Source organism: Sus scrofa, chromosome 15, assembly GCF_054392235.1.
Source record: "Sus scrofa isolate SSC_HxYL_T2T_F1_AM1 chromosome 15, Sscrofa_HxYL_maternal_Yorkshire_Landrace_v2.0, whole genome shotgun sequence".
Lineage (NCBI taxonomy): Eukaryota > Metazoa > Chordata > Mammalia > Artiodactyla > Suidae > Sus > Sus scrofa.
The window spans coordinates 123,765,963-123,781,126 of record NC_139397.1 but is presented as its reverse complement, the minus strand read 5'-3'; the positions used below and the strand labels follow the sequence as shown (position 1 = coordinate 123,781,126).

Below are 15,164 nucleotides of genomic sequence, written 5' to 3'. Positions count from 1 at the left end.
TGGTATAGGTTGCAGACAGGGTTCGGATCTGGCGTTGCTGTGGCTCTGGCATAGGCTGATAGCTGTAGCTCCAATTGGACCTTTAGCCTGGGAACCTCCATATGCTGTGGGTGCAGCCCTGAAAAGACAAAAAAAAGACACAAGAACTAGAGGAGCATGAGAGCTATTGATGTGCATTAAGGGGACAGGTGGATTCTTTTGCCCACATAATATAATGTGGCTAATATAATTGTCAGCCTTACTGCTGTCCGCACAAATTATGCCACCATGATTGAAGCTCCTAAGGAGAAAGGAATTAAAGCAGCATAGCAACCAAAGCAGTGCTAAGAGGTGGTGGTTTTTTAATGTTAACAGTGCCGTTCATGGAGTTCTCATGTGGGGCAATGGGTTGTGTCCAGTATTATCACAGATGTGACACACACACGTATATGTCTTTATGTATGTGTGAAAAGTGTCATAGCCGATAACAAAACCAACTTGATTGTAGTTACTTCTGGGTAGTCGTACTAGTCTGAGGAATAGCATAAACAGAAGAAATGTACACTTCTATCATTTGAACATTTGAAAATCTTTTTACAATAAAAATATATTGCTTTTATAATTTTTTTTTGGCCATGCCCATGGCGATGGAAGTTCCCAGGCTGAGAATCAAACATGACAGAAGCCCCTACAGTGACAATGTTAGATCCTTAACCCCACTGCACCACAAGAGAATTCCATAATTTTTTTTAACTTTTTTTTTTTTTTTTTTTGTCTTTTGGCTTTTTCTAGGGCCTCTTCCGTGGTTTATGGAAGTTCCCAGGCTAGGAGTCGAATTGGAGCTGTAGCCACCGGCCTTCGCCAGGGCCACAGCAACGTGGGATCTGAGCCGCATCTGCGACCTGCACCACAGCTCATGGCAACGCTGGATCCTTAACCCACTGAGCAAGGCCAGGGACCGAACCCACAACCTCATGGCTACTAGTTGGATTTGTTAACCACTGCGCCACGACAGGAACTCAAACATTTTTTAAATGAAGACTATGTAGAAAACGAAACATTTAAGGTGATGAAAATTAAAAATAGGACGCAGTTTTGTGCCATGTGGAGTCCCTGTTGTGGCACAGCGGAAATGAATCCGACTAGGAACCATAAGGATGCGGGTTCGATCCCTGGCCTTGCTCAGTGGGTTAAGGATCCAGTGTTGCTGTGAGCTGTGGTGTAGGTCACAGTTGCGGCTCAGATCTGGCATTGCTGTGGCTGTGGCGCAGGCCAGCAGCTACGGCTCTGATTGGACCCCTAGCCTGGGAATCTCCATATGCTGCGGGTGTGGCCCTAAAAAGCAAAAAAATAAAAATAAAGTAATAAAAAATAAATAAGATTTTGTGCTATGTGTGATTGGCAGCCTCTAAGATGGCCCCCAATGATCCCTGTCTCTTGGGATTCATGCTCTTTTGTCATCCTCTCTCCTTGAGTGTGGGTTGGACCTACTGAATCACTTCTAGTGAGTAGAGATGTCTCTGCTGAGATTGTTCTAAACAGCCTGTGGTTTCCATCTTGGGCTCGCTCTGATTCTCTTCCTCTCAGATCTCTTCTGTGGCACTATAAGGGAACTTCTGGGAGGACTTTTTTTTTTTTGCTTTTTAGGGCCACACCTGTGACATATGGAGGTTCCCAGGCTAGGGGTCGAATTGGAGCTGCAACTGCTGGCCTCCACCACAGCTACAGCAACAAGGGAACATAGCCTCTGAGAGACCTACACCACAGCACAGGCAACGCCAGATCCTTCACCCACTGAGTGAGGCCAGGGATCCTCGTGGATACTAGTCAGGTTTGTAACTGCTTGAGCCACAATGGGAACTCCCTCAGAGGACAATTCTGAAAGGCTATTTTAGCTCCCAAGCACTCTGTAGGCTTGGCTGAAGTTGTCACTGGACTTGCATTGCAGCTTAACTTTTCGCTCTGCCCTATCCTACCTTCTTCCCTTACTGGTGTTGACTCCCATCAAATTCGTTAATAAATATTTTACACATTAAATTCAGAGGGTGCTAGCTAGAGAATCCAGTGCATGACAGCCATCCAGAATATCTGTGGACCCTGTGTAGCTGCTCTAATTATTACTGTGTCTCAGCCAACAAGAAGTGGAGAGAGAGAGGAAATGAGGACAAGCACTAACGTTTTACTGACACTAGGAGGTTGCCTCACTTCCACTCACAGACCATTGGCAAGACTTAAGAGTCACACTCACCTGCAAGAGAGGATGCTGGGAAATGCAGCTTCTAGCTGGCCAGCCATCTTCTCAACTAAAACAGATTCTAAAAGAAGGTGTTCTAGTTATCTTTTGCTGTGTAACAAACCATCCCAAAACTTAGTGTGTAAAACAACAACCATTTTATTAGGCTCGTGAGATTCCATGGGTCCAAAATAGAGAAAGAGGAGTTCCCGTCGTGGCTCAGCGGAAACGAATCTGACTAGGAACCATGAGATTGCAGGTTCGATCCCTGGCTTTGCTCAGTGGGTTAAGGATCCGGCATTGCCATGAATTGTGGTGTAGGTTGCAGACGTGGCTCAGATCCCGTGTTGCTGTGGCTGTGGCTTAGGCCAGCAGCTATAGCTCCGATTCGACCCCTAGCCTGGGAACCTCCATATGCCACAGGTGTGGCCCTAAAAAGACAAAACAAAACAAAACAAAACAAAACAAAACAAAAACAACAAAATAGAGAAAGAGCACAGAGAGATGGGGGCAACTTTTCTCTGTTCCCTAAGGTTGGAGCCTCAGGTGGGTGGCTAGAATATTCGGGGATGACTCCACACAGCTGGGGGCTCCCCAGGCAGCATCTTCACTTAAACGTTTGGCTTGTGGCTGGAACGGTGAAAGGGCAGATTCAGATGGGATTGTCTGCCAGAGCATCTACCTGCGGCCTATTCAGCCTGACAGTCTCAGGACAGTTGTACTCATAGGGTGGTTCAGGGCTCCAAGAGCAAGAGCATTCCCAGAGACCAAGAAGGAAGCTGCAAGGCTTTTTATGACAACCTCAGAAGGTAAAGAGCGTCACGTCACTTGACTGTACCTGACTGGTCAAGCCAGTCTCAGAACCCACTCGGATTGAAGGGGAGGAAGCACACATCCCACCTCTTGATGGAAGGAGGGTCATATAGTTAAAACCACTACAAAAAGAGTATAGGTATTGGGGGCCTGCAATGACAGATACTACAATCATGAAGAGGGGAGATGCACAGGAGAAAAAAAAAAAAGACTAATAAATTATAAAGTGAAGTTTCCATAATATACCAATTAATCTATGACCATTTTCTCATTACTTACCTCATACCCAACTCTACTCTGCTTTTGTATGCAGTACAGAGTTGCTAAGTCCCCTCTCATATGTAGGACAGTGATGAGGCCCTTCCCTTTGGCTCAAATTCTGTTCGCTTTTAAATATAATTCAAGAACCTTAGCACCTATAACTGAAATGCATTTTATGGGATTAAGGCTGTTTATAGGAGGAAATGAGGCCTTGTTAGGTTGCCTACAAATTGTCCAGCCTGGGTTGCTACAGATTAGGTAAATACTAGGCCAAATGAAGTAGTGTTCCTCAAGTAATATTTTTTATTTTTTTGCTTTTTAGGGCCACACTCACAGCACATGGAAGTTCCCAGGCTAGGGGTTGAATCAGAGATACAGCTGCCGGCCTACGCCACAGCCACAGCAATGTGGGATCCAGCTGCATCCGCAGTCTACCCTGCAGCTTATGGCAATGCCAGATCCTTAACCCAGTGAGCGAGGCCAGGGATGGAACCGGCATCCTCATGGATCCTAATCGGGTTCGTTAACTACTGAACCATGACAGGCACACGTCATATATTTAGTATCAGTTTGAATACAGTAGTAGAACCCAAACTATAGTTTTTTAGTACCTTCTATTCCATTCCCACTTTACAGGATTTACTATCTTCTTGAGCAGGATAAGTAACCTCCCTGCAAGACGATGTACTGTATGTTATTAATACAGACTTTTTTTTAGGGCTGCACCTATGGCATATGGAGGTTCCCAAGCTAGGGGTCTGATCAGAGCTACAACTGCTGGCCTACACCAGAGCCACAGCAATGCCAGATCAAGCCGCGTCTGCGACCTACACCATAGCTCATGGCAACACTGGATCCTTAACCCATTGAGCGAGGCCAGGGATCGAACCTGCAACCTCATGGTTCCTAGTCCGATTCATTTCCTCTGCTCCACGATGGGAACCCCCAGATTATTTTCTGAATTTAAAAAAAAAAAAAGGCAAGTCATGAAGGCAAACTAGGACAGGAACTGAGTCTATTGAAACCTTTAAACTCTTCCAAGACTTGGGGATTTTCCTCATGTTCCTAGGGTTAGGCTGACCTTGTCCTATTGTTCTAGAACAGAAGCATCTACTTTGCTGCTGGGAAGCCCTGGGATGATGTTGGAAATCTAAAAGGAGCAGTAAAGCATGACTACATTTCATTCATCTCAATTTCCCCTGCCAAGAATAAAGGCCAGCATTTTTTTTTCCTGCCTGTTTCTGTTTCTGTTTAAGACTTGAAGCAACCCAGTCTTTATCTGAGTTGTACTGTTGTGGATTAAGTTGAATCATTATAGAGCACATGCCTTCCAGAGGCTCCCCAAACCCTGAACTGTAATTTCCATAAAGGGTAAGGTGGAAATTTATGGTTTGCTTAGTAGCTGGAAAGAACAGCCCCACCCCTTCATGGGATGGGGCTTGTTTTGTACCTGCAAGCCCCCCCCCACCATCCCCGGGGGAATGAGGAGGGCGGGGCTGTGTGTCCCTGGGCAGCAGCATTCCCTTGAGAATTTGGAATTCCTCCTCAGTAACTTGTGTGTGTCTTTCCTCTGTGACCTATGCCCTCGCCTCCTTTACCCTTGACTTTCTAACCATCTCTCTAGGGTGTCCCTCTCTCTTCAAACCTTTTGTTCCGTGAGAGGTGGCATGTGTTCCTTACTCCTTCCATCTCAGTATCTCTGGGGAGTTGTCTCTAATGTTCTCACCTAATACTTTCCTCTCACATCATTCCCAGGCAGATATGAGGTGCTTTTTCTACAGTTTCCCACTGGTCACTGTCATCTCAGGTATTCTGATACCTTTCCTTCACTGTGCCTGAGCAAACAAAATATTTTGCCCTTTGGTAAAACGGGAATGATGCTCCTTCAAAACTGGAATATGACAACACATCTCTTGTAAGGGAATGGTTTTAGTCAAGTGGGGTACCCTGCATAAATCTATAGATTGCCAGAAAAGAGAGACCTAATCTTTTTTTTTTTATAACCTATTTGAGTCTTTGAGAATCTACATCTTATTCTACTATGATCTTTTTGATTGGAATTGGTTCTTCCATTTCATGTTTTCTGGTTTAATTCATTAAATCCCTATGCAAGAAAAGCAATTTTCAGAACAAAAGTGAAAAACACCCTAAAAGGGGATAGAGACCTTTCTGATGGGGATTATTAGGAGCTTCTAATATTCTAATACAGCAACCTGCTATTATCCTTAATAGCGTCACAGCTACGGCTCCTAGGCAAGGACTGTGCCTGCTCAATTCTTTTCCCTGGGTCGTACCCAGTGTGCTCTGAAATTTGAACACTGTGATGCTAACTTGAATTATTATGCCTGATCCTCAAGGTTGAGTGGATCAAGGTAATTACTCACTCCTGGGAGTAGCAGTTAATGTTTCCAGGTACCAAGACAGTGATTAGGTGCGGGGCAAGGAATTTTCCTAAATCGGCCCTGCAGCCCAGGAAGTCATTCTTTTTCCCTTGCGAGCACCTCCCTCCCGGAGAGCAAGGTTGACCCACCCTCTGACTCAGCATGGTTATACACAGTAAACGGTTGAGAAAATATTGTCTCTGCTAGAGGTCTTGATGCAGTAGAACATATGTATGTATTTAGTGACCAAAAAGATACCAGATGTCAATTTCCTAAAGGGCCTATAATTTTTTTCCCTGGTCATTTTTTCCCCCAAACCCATCCATCAAACTAATACATCAAATATTGGCTGGTCATTTACAGCAACATGGATCTAGAGATGATCATACTAAGGGAAGTAATTCCATAAGAGAAAGACAAATATGATATGATATCGGTTCTATATGGGATACGAAAAATAGTACAAACGAACTTATTGACAAAACAGAAACAGACTTACAGAGAAAATAGACTTACGGTTACCAAAGGGGAGGCAGGACAAATTGGGAGTATGGGATTAACACATGCATACTAGGAGTTCCCGTCGTGCTCAGTGGTTAATGAACCGGACTAGCATCCATGAAGACTCGGGTTTGATGCCTGGCCTCGCTCAGTGGGTTAAGGATCTGGCGTTACCATGAGCCATGGTGTAGGTTGCTGGTGCAGCTCGAATCTGGCGTTGCTGTGTCTGTGGTGCAGGCCGGCAGCAATAGCTCTTACTCGACCTCTAGCTTGAGAACCTCCGTATGCTGCGGTTGCAGCCCTAAAAAGACAAAAGACAAAAAAAAAAAAAAAAAGAAAGCACACGCACAGTATCATAAAACAGATAAACGGAGTTCCCGTCGTGGCTCAGTGGTTAACGAATCTGACTAGGAACCATGAGGTTGTGGGTTCGATCCCTGGCCTTGCTCAGCCCGCGGGTTAAGGATCCGGCGTTGCCGTGAGCTGTGGCATAGACGTGGCTCAGATCCCGCGTTGCTGTGGCTCTGGCGTAGACTGGTGGCTACAGCTCCAATTTGACCCCTAGCCTGGGAACCTCCATATGCGGCAGGAGTGGCCCAAGAAAATGGCAAAAAGACAAAAAACAAAAACAAACAAACAAAAAAAAACCCCAGATAAACAACAAGGATTTACTGTATAACACAGGGAACTATATTCAACATCTTGTGATAAACTATAATGGAAAAGAATAAAAAAAAAGAATATAGGAGTTCCCCAGTAGCCTAGCAGTTAAAGGATCTGGCATCGTCACTGTTGTGGCTTGGTTCACTACTATGGTGTGGTTTCATTCCCTGACCTAGGAACCTCCTCAAGACATGGGCACAGCCAAAAAATAGATAGATAGATAGATAGATAGATAGAGAATGTATAACCGAATCGCTTTGCTGTACACCTGCAACTAACACAATACTGTAAATCAACTATATTTTAATAATAAAAAAAAAAAGCTCAAGGAGTTCCCATTGTGGCTCAGCGGGTTAAGAACCCATCTAGTATCCATGAGGATGCAGGTTCGATCTCTGGCCTCAGTGGTTTAAGGACCTGGCGTTGCCACAAGCTGCAGTGTAAGTCACCGGTGAAGCTCGGATCTATGTTGCTGTGGCACAGGCTGGCAGCTGCAGCTCCGATTCAATCCCTAGCCTAGGGTCTTCCATATGCCCTAGGTGCAGTCCTAAAAATAAAGAAAAAAAGCTCAAGAAGTGTGAACAGTAATAACAATCCCTGGTTCTTGTACATTAACTGAGCAACTCCTATGGGTTAGGCACTCTACAAGTGCTAGAGATAGACCCCATTCTCAGTGGGAAAGACAAGACAAATCATTGATAACTGCATATATGTGCGAGTGCTGTGACAGAACTAGAATAGGGTGCCCTGGGAACAGCAGGGAAGGCGCCTTTGTGACAGCCCTGGCTGGGAGGGTATCGAGCTATCAGGGAAGGCTTACAAGAGGAAGTGTTTAGTGTGAGGGGGCTTGCAGGTCAAGTAGGAGTAAGCCGAGTGGACAGGAGGTGCACAGAGAGCAAGGACACGGACATCCGAGAAAGCAGGCCTCTCTGGGAAAGCAGGGAGCAGCTCTGACAAAATAGAGCTATAAAGGTTTGTAGAAGCCAGATAATGTGGTTTGCTTCAAAAGAACTGTATTTGGAGGCATCAATGATGTGCCCCCTCACCTAGAGAGGACATTTAAGTAGAGATGAGAAAAGAATCTCGAAAACATGAAGCAAATACAGGTCTGGGAGTTCCCATTGTGGCACAGTGGAAACGAATCTGACTAGTCCCATAAGGACACGGGTTTGATCCCTGGCCTTGCTCAGTGGGTTAAGGATCCGGCCTTGGTGTAGGTGGCAGACACAGCGCAGATCTGGCCTTGCTGTGGCTGTGGTGTAGGCCGGCAGCTGTAGCTCTGATTAGACCCCTAGCCTGGGAAACTCCATATGCTGTGGGTACGGCCTTAAAAAGACAAAAGATAGGAGTTCCTGTTGTGGCACAGCAGAAAGGAATCCGACTAGGAACCATGAGGCTGTGGGTTTGATCCCTGGCCTCGCTCAGTGGGTTGAGGATCTGGTGTTGCCATGAGCTGTGGTGTAGGTCGCAGACGAGGCTCGGATCCCGAGTTGCTGTGGCTGTGGTGTAGGCCAGCGGCTACAGCTCCAATTGGACCCCTAGCCTAGGAATCTCCATGTGCCACGGGAGCGCCCCTAGAAAAGACAAAAAATAAAAAATAAAAAAAATTATTCAGAGCGAAGAGTCTGAAATTATCTAGTTTGTCAAATGTTTAGTAACTGCATCTCTATAAATTTGAAAAATATAGAAATGTAGAAAAATAATCCATTTATTGACTAGTAACTCTTTCCTTTCGCTGTGCAATTTATTTGTCCTTCAGGAAACCATCTCCTGTTTCTTTAAAATTATTGATACAAAACCCTATTTATGAAATCACTTTGAAGTGATCAGCTATTCAGTAGAAACTAGTCATCTGTAGTCATATATGCTGATAAAACTTACTTTCAGACTATAATATAAACTTATTTTGAATATATTTTAGATTATGTGTATTTTATTGGACTATATAAATCACATTTCATACATACACTTCATCTATTTTATTCCAAAATTTCAATTATCTTGAATAATGTTCCTTCTTGTTGAGTGTATCCATATTTCAAAGGCTTGTACAAATGTGGATATAAATTGAATTCATTTCCCCCCTTTCCAATTTATCTAGACTTAAAACATTTTTAAAACTAGATTGGGAAATATCTATGAACTTCAACATAAATATTTTGGATTCGGGTGTTCTGAAATAGAAAAAACTTACAAGTTGCAAAAAAAAAAAACGAGTTCCTGTTGCGGCTCAGTGGTAAACAAATCCAACTAGGAACCATGAGGTTTCGGGTTCAATCCCTGGCCTCACTCAGTGCGTTAAGGATCCAGTGTTGCCGTGAGCTATGGTGTAGTTCGCAGACCTGGCTCGGATCCTGAGTTGCTGTGGCTGTGGTGTAGGCCAGCAGCTACAGCTCTGATTAGACCCCTAGTCTGGGAACCTCCATATGCCTCAGGTGCAGCCCTAGAAAAGACAAAAACAAGAAAAAAGAAAAACTTTACAAGTTTCTATGAATGAAGTATGTAAGAACTCAAATGTACAAATAAAGCCAACATGAAAAGCAACCTTTTAAATTAAATGTGACTAGAATGTATTATTAAGAATGTATCACAAGGAAGCTTAAATTTATTTGCCCAAGTTTCCATCCAGGATTTTCCCAAGAACTGGAGAAATAATATTGTTTTAAATTGTTTGGGCTGTTGTAACAATATATCACAGACTGGGTAGCTTATAAACAATAGAGGTTTGGAATTTCCTGCTGTGGTACAGCTGAAACGAATCTACTCTTCTTGAGGATGCGGGTTTGATCCTTGGCCTTGCTCAGTGTGTTAAGGATCCAGCCTTGCCATGAGCTGTGGTGTAGGTCGCAGAGGCAGCGTGGCTGTGGTTGTAGTGGAGGCCGGCAGCTGTAGCTCTGATTCAACCCGTAGCCTGGGAACTTCCATATGCCACGGGTGTGGCCCTAAAAAGCAAAAATAAAATAAACAACAGAAGTTTGTTTTTCACAGTTCTGGGGCTGGAAGTCCAAGCTCAGGTGCCAGCATGGTCGGGTTCTGAAGACCCTCTTGCAGGGCGGACTTACCACGTCCTGCCTCGCCCTCATGCGGTGGTTGGGACTAGGAGCTCTGTGGACTGTCTTTCCTAAGAGCACCAACCCCATTTGTGAAAGTCTATATGCACGATTTAAGCACCTCCCAAAGGCTCTGTTTCCTAATGCCATCACAATGGGCATTTAGGAAGGAAATTATTTCTCTTTGGCTATGCCCACAGAGTGTGGAAGTTTCTGGTCCAGGGACTGAACCCATACCACGCAGCAACCTTAGGTGCTGCAGCGATAAGGCCGGATCCTTAACCTGCTGAGCCACAAGAGAACTCCACAAATTGGGCATTCATTTAGGATTTCAACATAGGAATTTTAATGGGACACGAACACTGAAATCATAGCAAATACCTAAACTGGCAGCAGTCTTCAATTATGGGAAAATAATTGCCAATGGCAAAACAAATACGAGTGTATAGTTCTGCCTTACTCTTTTTTTTTTTTTTTTTGTCTTACTCAATAATTGTGCTGGGAGCTACATTCTCCCTGAGTCATGCTATCAAATCAGAGAGTCGATTTCAACAGCAGCAATGATGAACTTAAGTCTGAAATGTCCTGGGCTCCAGTCATTGTGTGTGTGTGTCCACAGGACTTGGATTTACTCAATCTGTGCAGCACTTAGGTTGTTTGTAAAATTTCTGTTCACGGTATGTATCACAGTGTATTGAAACTATAGTTTTTAGCTCTGTGTCAAAATTGGGGGAAATGACCCAGTAGTGAGCAGAATTTGGAGCACTCCTTATATCCAACATTTTAATTTTTATTTTATTTCATTTTGGGGGCTGCACCCATGGCATGTGGACGTTCTCAGGCCAGGGATCAAACCCATGCCACAGCAGCAACTTGGAGCCACTGAAGTGACAATGGCAGATCCTTAGGGAACTCGGAATCCCACTGAGCCACCAGGGAACTCCTAGATCCAACATTTGAAAGTTTTTTACTCGGTGGCAACACTATGTGATACTGTACACACTGATTTGTGTGTTAAAGGACAAAGCTTGGGAATCAGTTCCTCAGATTGAAGTCCTGGCTTTCCACGTAACAGCCACGTCATCTCTATTACTCTTACATATTGACATGGGGATGGTGATAATGATAGTAACACCTGCTTCACAGAGTTGACTAGATAACTTAACACATGAAAAGCCCTGGGCAGGAATAAGTGCTTACTAAGGGGAAGTTGTTACTGCTATTTCATCCTTTAAAAAGAAAGAATGAAAATGTATACCTAGAAGCCTGTGATTTAGTATGCAACCAATCCGTAGCTTAGTATTGGAATAGAAGGCATGAAATGGCTTTTTACACAAAATACTGTATATGAAACATTTTATTTCTAGTTAGTTGAAAGCAATACGAATGGGAAAACCTTGGTTTTAGAAATGACCTCCTAGTCAGAAAATAAGTGTATAAAAATTAGATACTTGAATTACTCCCTGATGTTAAACTGACAAAACAGTACCTCCATGTATATTTTTTCCTCCTTTTTAGGGCCGCACCCGAGGCATATGGAGGTTTCCAGGCTAGGGGTCTAATCGGAGCTGCAGCCACCGGCCTACACCACAGCCACAGCAATGCCAGATCTGAGCCACGTCTGTGACCTACACCACAGCTCATGGCAACACTGGATCCTTAACCCACTGAGCAAGGCCAGGGATCGAACCCACAACCTCATAGTTCCCAGTGAGATTCATTTCCACTGCACCACAACAGGATCTTTAGTACCTCCATATTTTGTCCTTTTTTTTTTTTTTTAATCTTTTTAGGGCCGCACCCATGGCATTTGGAGGTTCCCAGGCTAGGGGTTTAATCAGAGCTGCAGCCGCCGGCCTACACAACAGCCACAGCAATGCCAGATCCGAGACACGTCTGTGACATACACCACAGTTTACGGCAACAGGGGATCCCTAACCCACTGAGAGAGGCCAAGGATCGAACCCACAACCTCATGGTTCCTAGTTGGATTCATTTTCCCTGCACCACGACAGGAAATGCAGTACTTCCATATTTTGAACCATGATTTATTACCTCTTACTGGTCATCATTAGTATCTATTGCAGTGTCTTGCCCAGTCAGATAGTCAATAAATATTTGCTCATTAAGTAAATGAATAAAAAGTAAAAGCACAATTATAAGCAAGAGTATGAAGAGAACGTTTAAATTTTTTTTCATTTCACTCTGGCAATGTAATTCCCGACCTGTAGTGTGCATACGGGTTTTATAAACTGAGCTCTCTGGACAGCAGAGACTGCATCATGGGAAATGTATAACCCTTGATTTTATAATTGGGTAGGATCCTGTAAAATCTGTGCTGTGGGTAACAAACAAATGAAGGAGGAGGAGAGACAGATGGATGAACAGGAGCTCCTCACTGCTGCTGGAGGACAGATCAAAACCAATGTCCTACCAATGGAGGATTAAGGACATCTACTTCTATAAAGGATTTAGACAAATGTACAAATATATTGCATTTTTCAAAAAAGTGACTTACTGCGCTATGAAGAAAAAGTAAAAAGGGACCTGGTATTAAAGGGCTATTTTCCTTTTGCCTGATTTATGTGGACTGATGGTCCTTTTCGTCCAAATATATTCACAAAGTAGGCAGAATAATGGCCCCCAAATATATCCATGTTTTGTTTTCTTTTCAAATTTTATTTTTTGCTCTTTAGGGCCACACCCACGTCATATGGAAGTTCCCAGGCTGCGGTTGAATCGTAGCTGCAGCTGCTGGCCTACACCACAGCCACAGGAACGTCAGATCTGAGCCACGTCTGCAACCTACACCACAGCTCATGGCAACACCGGATCCTTAACTCACTGAGCAAGGCCAGGGATTGAACCTGCATCCTCATGGATGCTAGTCGGGTTCATTACCACTGAGCCACAAAGGGAACTCCCTTACATTCATGTTCTGATCCCCAAACCTGTGAATATTGCCTTACAAGGCAAAAGGAATTTTGTAGATTGATTCAGTTAAGGCTATTGAGAAGGGGAGATTATTCTGGATCACCTGGGTGGGCACAATGTAAGCAAAAGAATCCTAGGAAGAGCAAGGCAGGAGGACAAGAGTCAGAGGAGATTGGAAGATGCTATGTTGCTGATTTTAAAGACAGAATAAAGGATCATGAGTCCAGAAAGGCAAGCAGCTTCTAGAAGCTGGGAAAGGCAAGGAAAACAGATTATCTCCTAGGGTCTCCAGAAAGAACACAGACGATACCTTAATTTTAGCCCGGTAAAACCCATTTCATTTCTGACCTGCAGGACTGTAAAATAATAAATCTGTGTTGTTTTTAAGCCACTAGATTTGTGGTACCTTGTTAGGACAGCAAGTGGAAACTACTGTATTCGTTAATCTGCATCTAAACTGTGGAGACGCTAATCTGTAGCCAATCCAAACTGAAAAGTATTTCTAGTTCTCTTGGATTAAAGCTGAAGTTGTCCTTGGAAAAGTGATTTACTCCAGAGCTGGGGCAGGAAAAGAACCCAAGATGAACCCAAAGTGTCTTGTGGTGCCAGAAATTCAAGAAGGGCTCAAAAAGGACACGGGCATGTAGAAAGCACACAGCCGCTAACCTGAAAGAGCTCCCAGCAGCTGAAGTTGGAACAATTTGAACAGCAAAATAAAGACAGTGTTAGATTCTAACTCCCCAAGTTCCTGTAGTGGTGCAGCAGAAATGAATCCGACTAGGAACTATGAGGATGCAGGTTCGTCCGGCCTTGCTCAGTGAGTTAAGAATCCAGCATTGCCATGAGCTATGGTGTAGGCGGCAGATGCGACTCAGATTCGGCATTGCTTCGGCTGTGGTATAGGCCGGCAGCTGTAGCTCTGATTGGACCCCTCACCTGGGAACCTCCATATGTCAAGGGAGAAGCCCTGAAAAGCAAAAAAATAAAAATAAAAATATTAAAAAATTAGATTATAACTCCCCAAATAAAATATATATCCATGAGCCTGCAATGAAATAAACAAAAATAAGTAAATAAATAAATGAGGGAGAATGGACAACTCCATTGATGAGGAGAAATAAAATATCTGCATAGTTCAAATTATCTCCCCCCAAGGTATCTTCTGATTGCAGACAGAAAAACAGTAGTGTCACAGTGGAGAAACCAGAAGACACCCGCTTAACCAAATAATCAAGCTATTATCACTAGTGTGACAGGCAGAATTCTCAGATGCCCAGTCTCCCCCCTTTCCTGTCCACTTTTGGTTTACAAGCCTTTCATAATCAGCCAAGCTGTGAATACAATGGATTTTAATCCTGTGACGAGGTTATATTATGTGACACAGACGACTTTAAAATAAAGGGAGGTTATGGGTTTGGGCCTGACCTAATCATATGAACCTTTTAAATCTGAGTCTGGAAGTCAGAGATTTGAAGTGTGCCAGGGATTGTAGGGGAGGGAAATCCTCCTGTGCCCTTGTAAACAGAGGCACTGCTAGTGAGAACTTTTTTTTTAATTGTTATTTCCCCAATACAATTTTTTTCCTACTGTACAGCATGGTGACCCAGTTATGCATACATGTGTACATTCTATTTTCTCACATTATCAGGCTCCATCATAAGTGATTAGATGGAGTTTCCTGTGCTACACAGCAGGATCTCATTGCTAATCCATTCCAAAGGCAATAGCCTGCATCTATTAGTCCCAAGCTCCCCATCCATCCCACTCCCTCCCCTTCCCCCTTGGCAACCACAAGTCTGTTCTCCATGTCCATGAGTTTCTTTTTTGTGGAAAGGTTCATTTGTGCCATATATTAGATTCCAGATATAAATGATAGCAGACCCTCATACTGAGTGAAGTAAGTCAGAAAGAGAAAGACAAATACCATACGCTAGTGAGAGCTTGATGGTGGCTTCTAAGAACTGAGATTGATTCCTGCTGCCAGCCAGTGAGAAAACGAATGGTCCACCCTGAATTCTGCCAACAACCTGAATGAGCTGTATGAGGACCCCAAGTTCTAGATTAGAACGTGGCACAGCCGGGACCCTGACATCAGCCTTGGGAGACCCCGAGCAGAGAGCCCAGCCACACGTGTCCTGGACTTCCAACCTCCAGAAACCCTGAGATAATAAGTGGATGTTGTTTGACGGTGCTAGGTCTGTGGCGATGTGTTACAGCAGCAGCAGAAAACTAGACCAAGTCACAACACGAGTCAATATCACATCCTCCTTGAGAGGATGCTCCGAAAGGGCACGTCACATCTGAGATTCTCTTGCCAAAAATACATCCCGTCATCTAATCACAAGGAAA

General features: G+C 43.9%; 1 long non-coding RNA gene across 1 annotated transcript in view; it reads right to left on the bottom strand.

The window, feature by feature from the left end:
- LOC146396106 (uncharacterized) overlaps positions 1-15,164 on the bottom strand; it is a 271,106-nt gene that overhangs the window by 241,474 nt on the left and 14,468 nt on the right. The gene's annotated exons all lie outside the window — the stretch shown is intronic.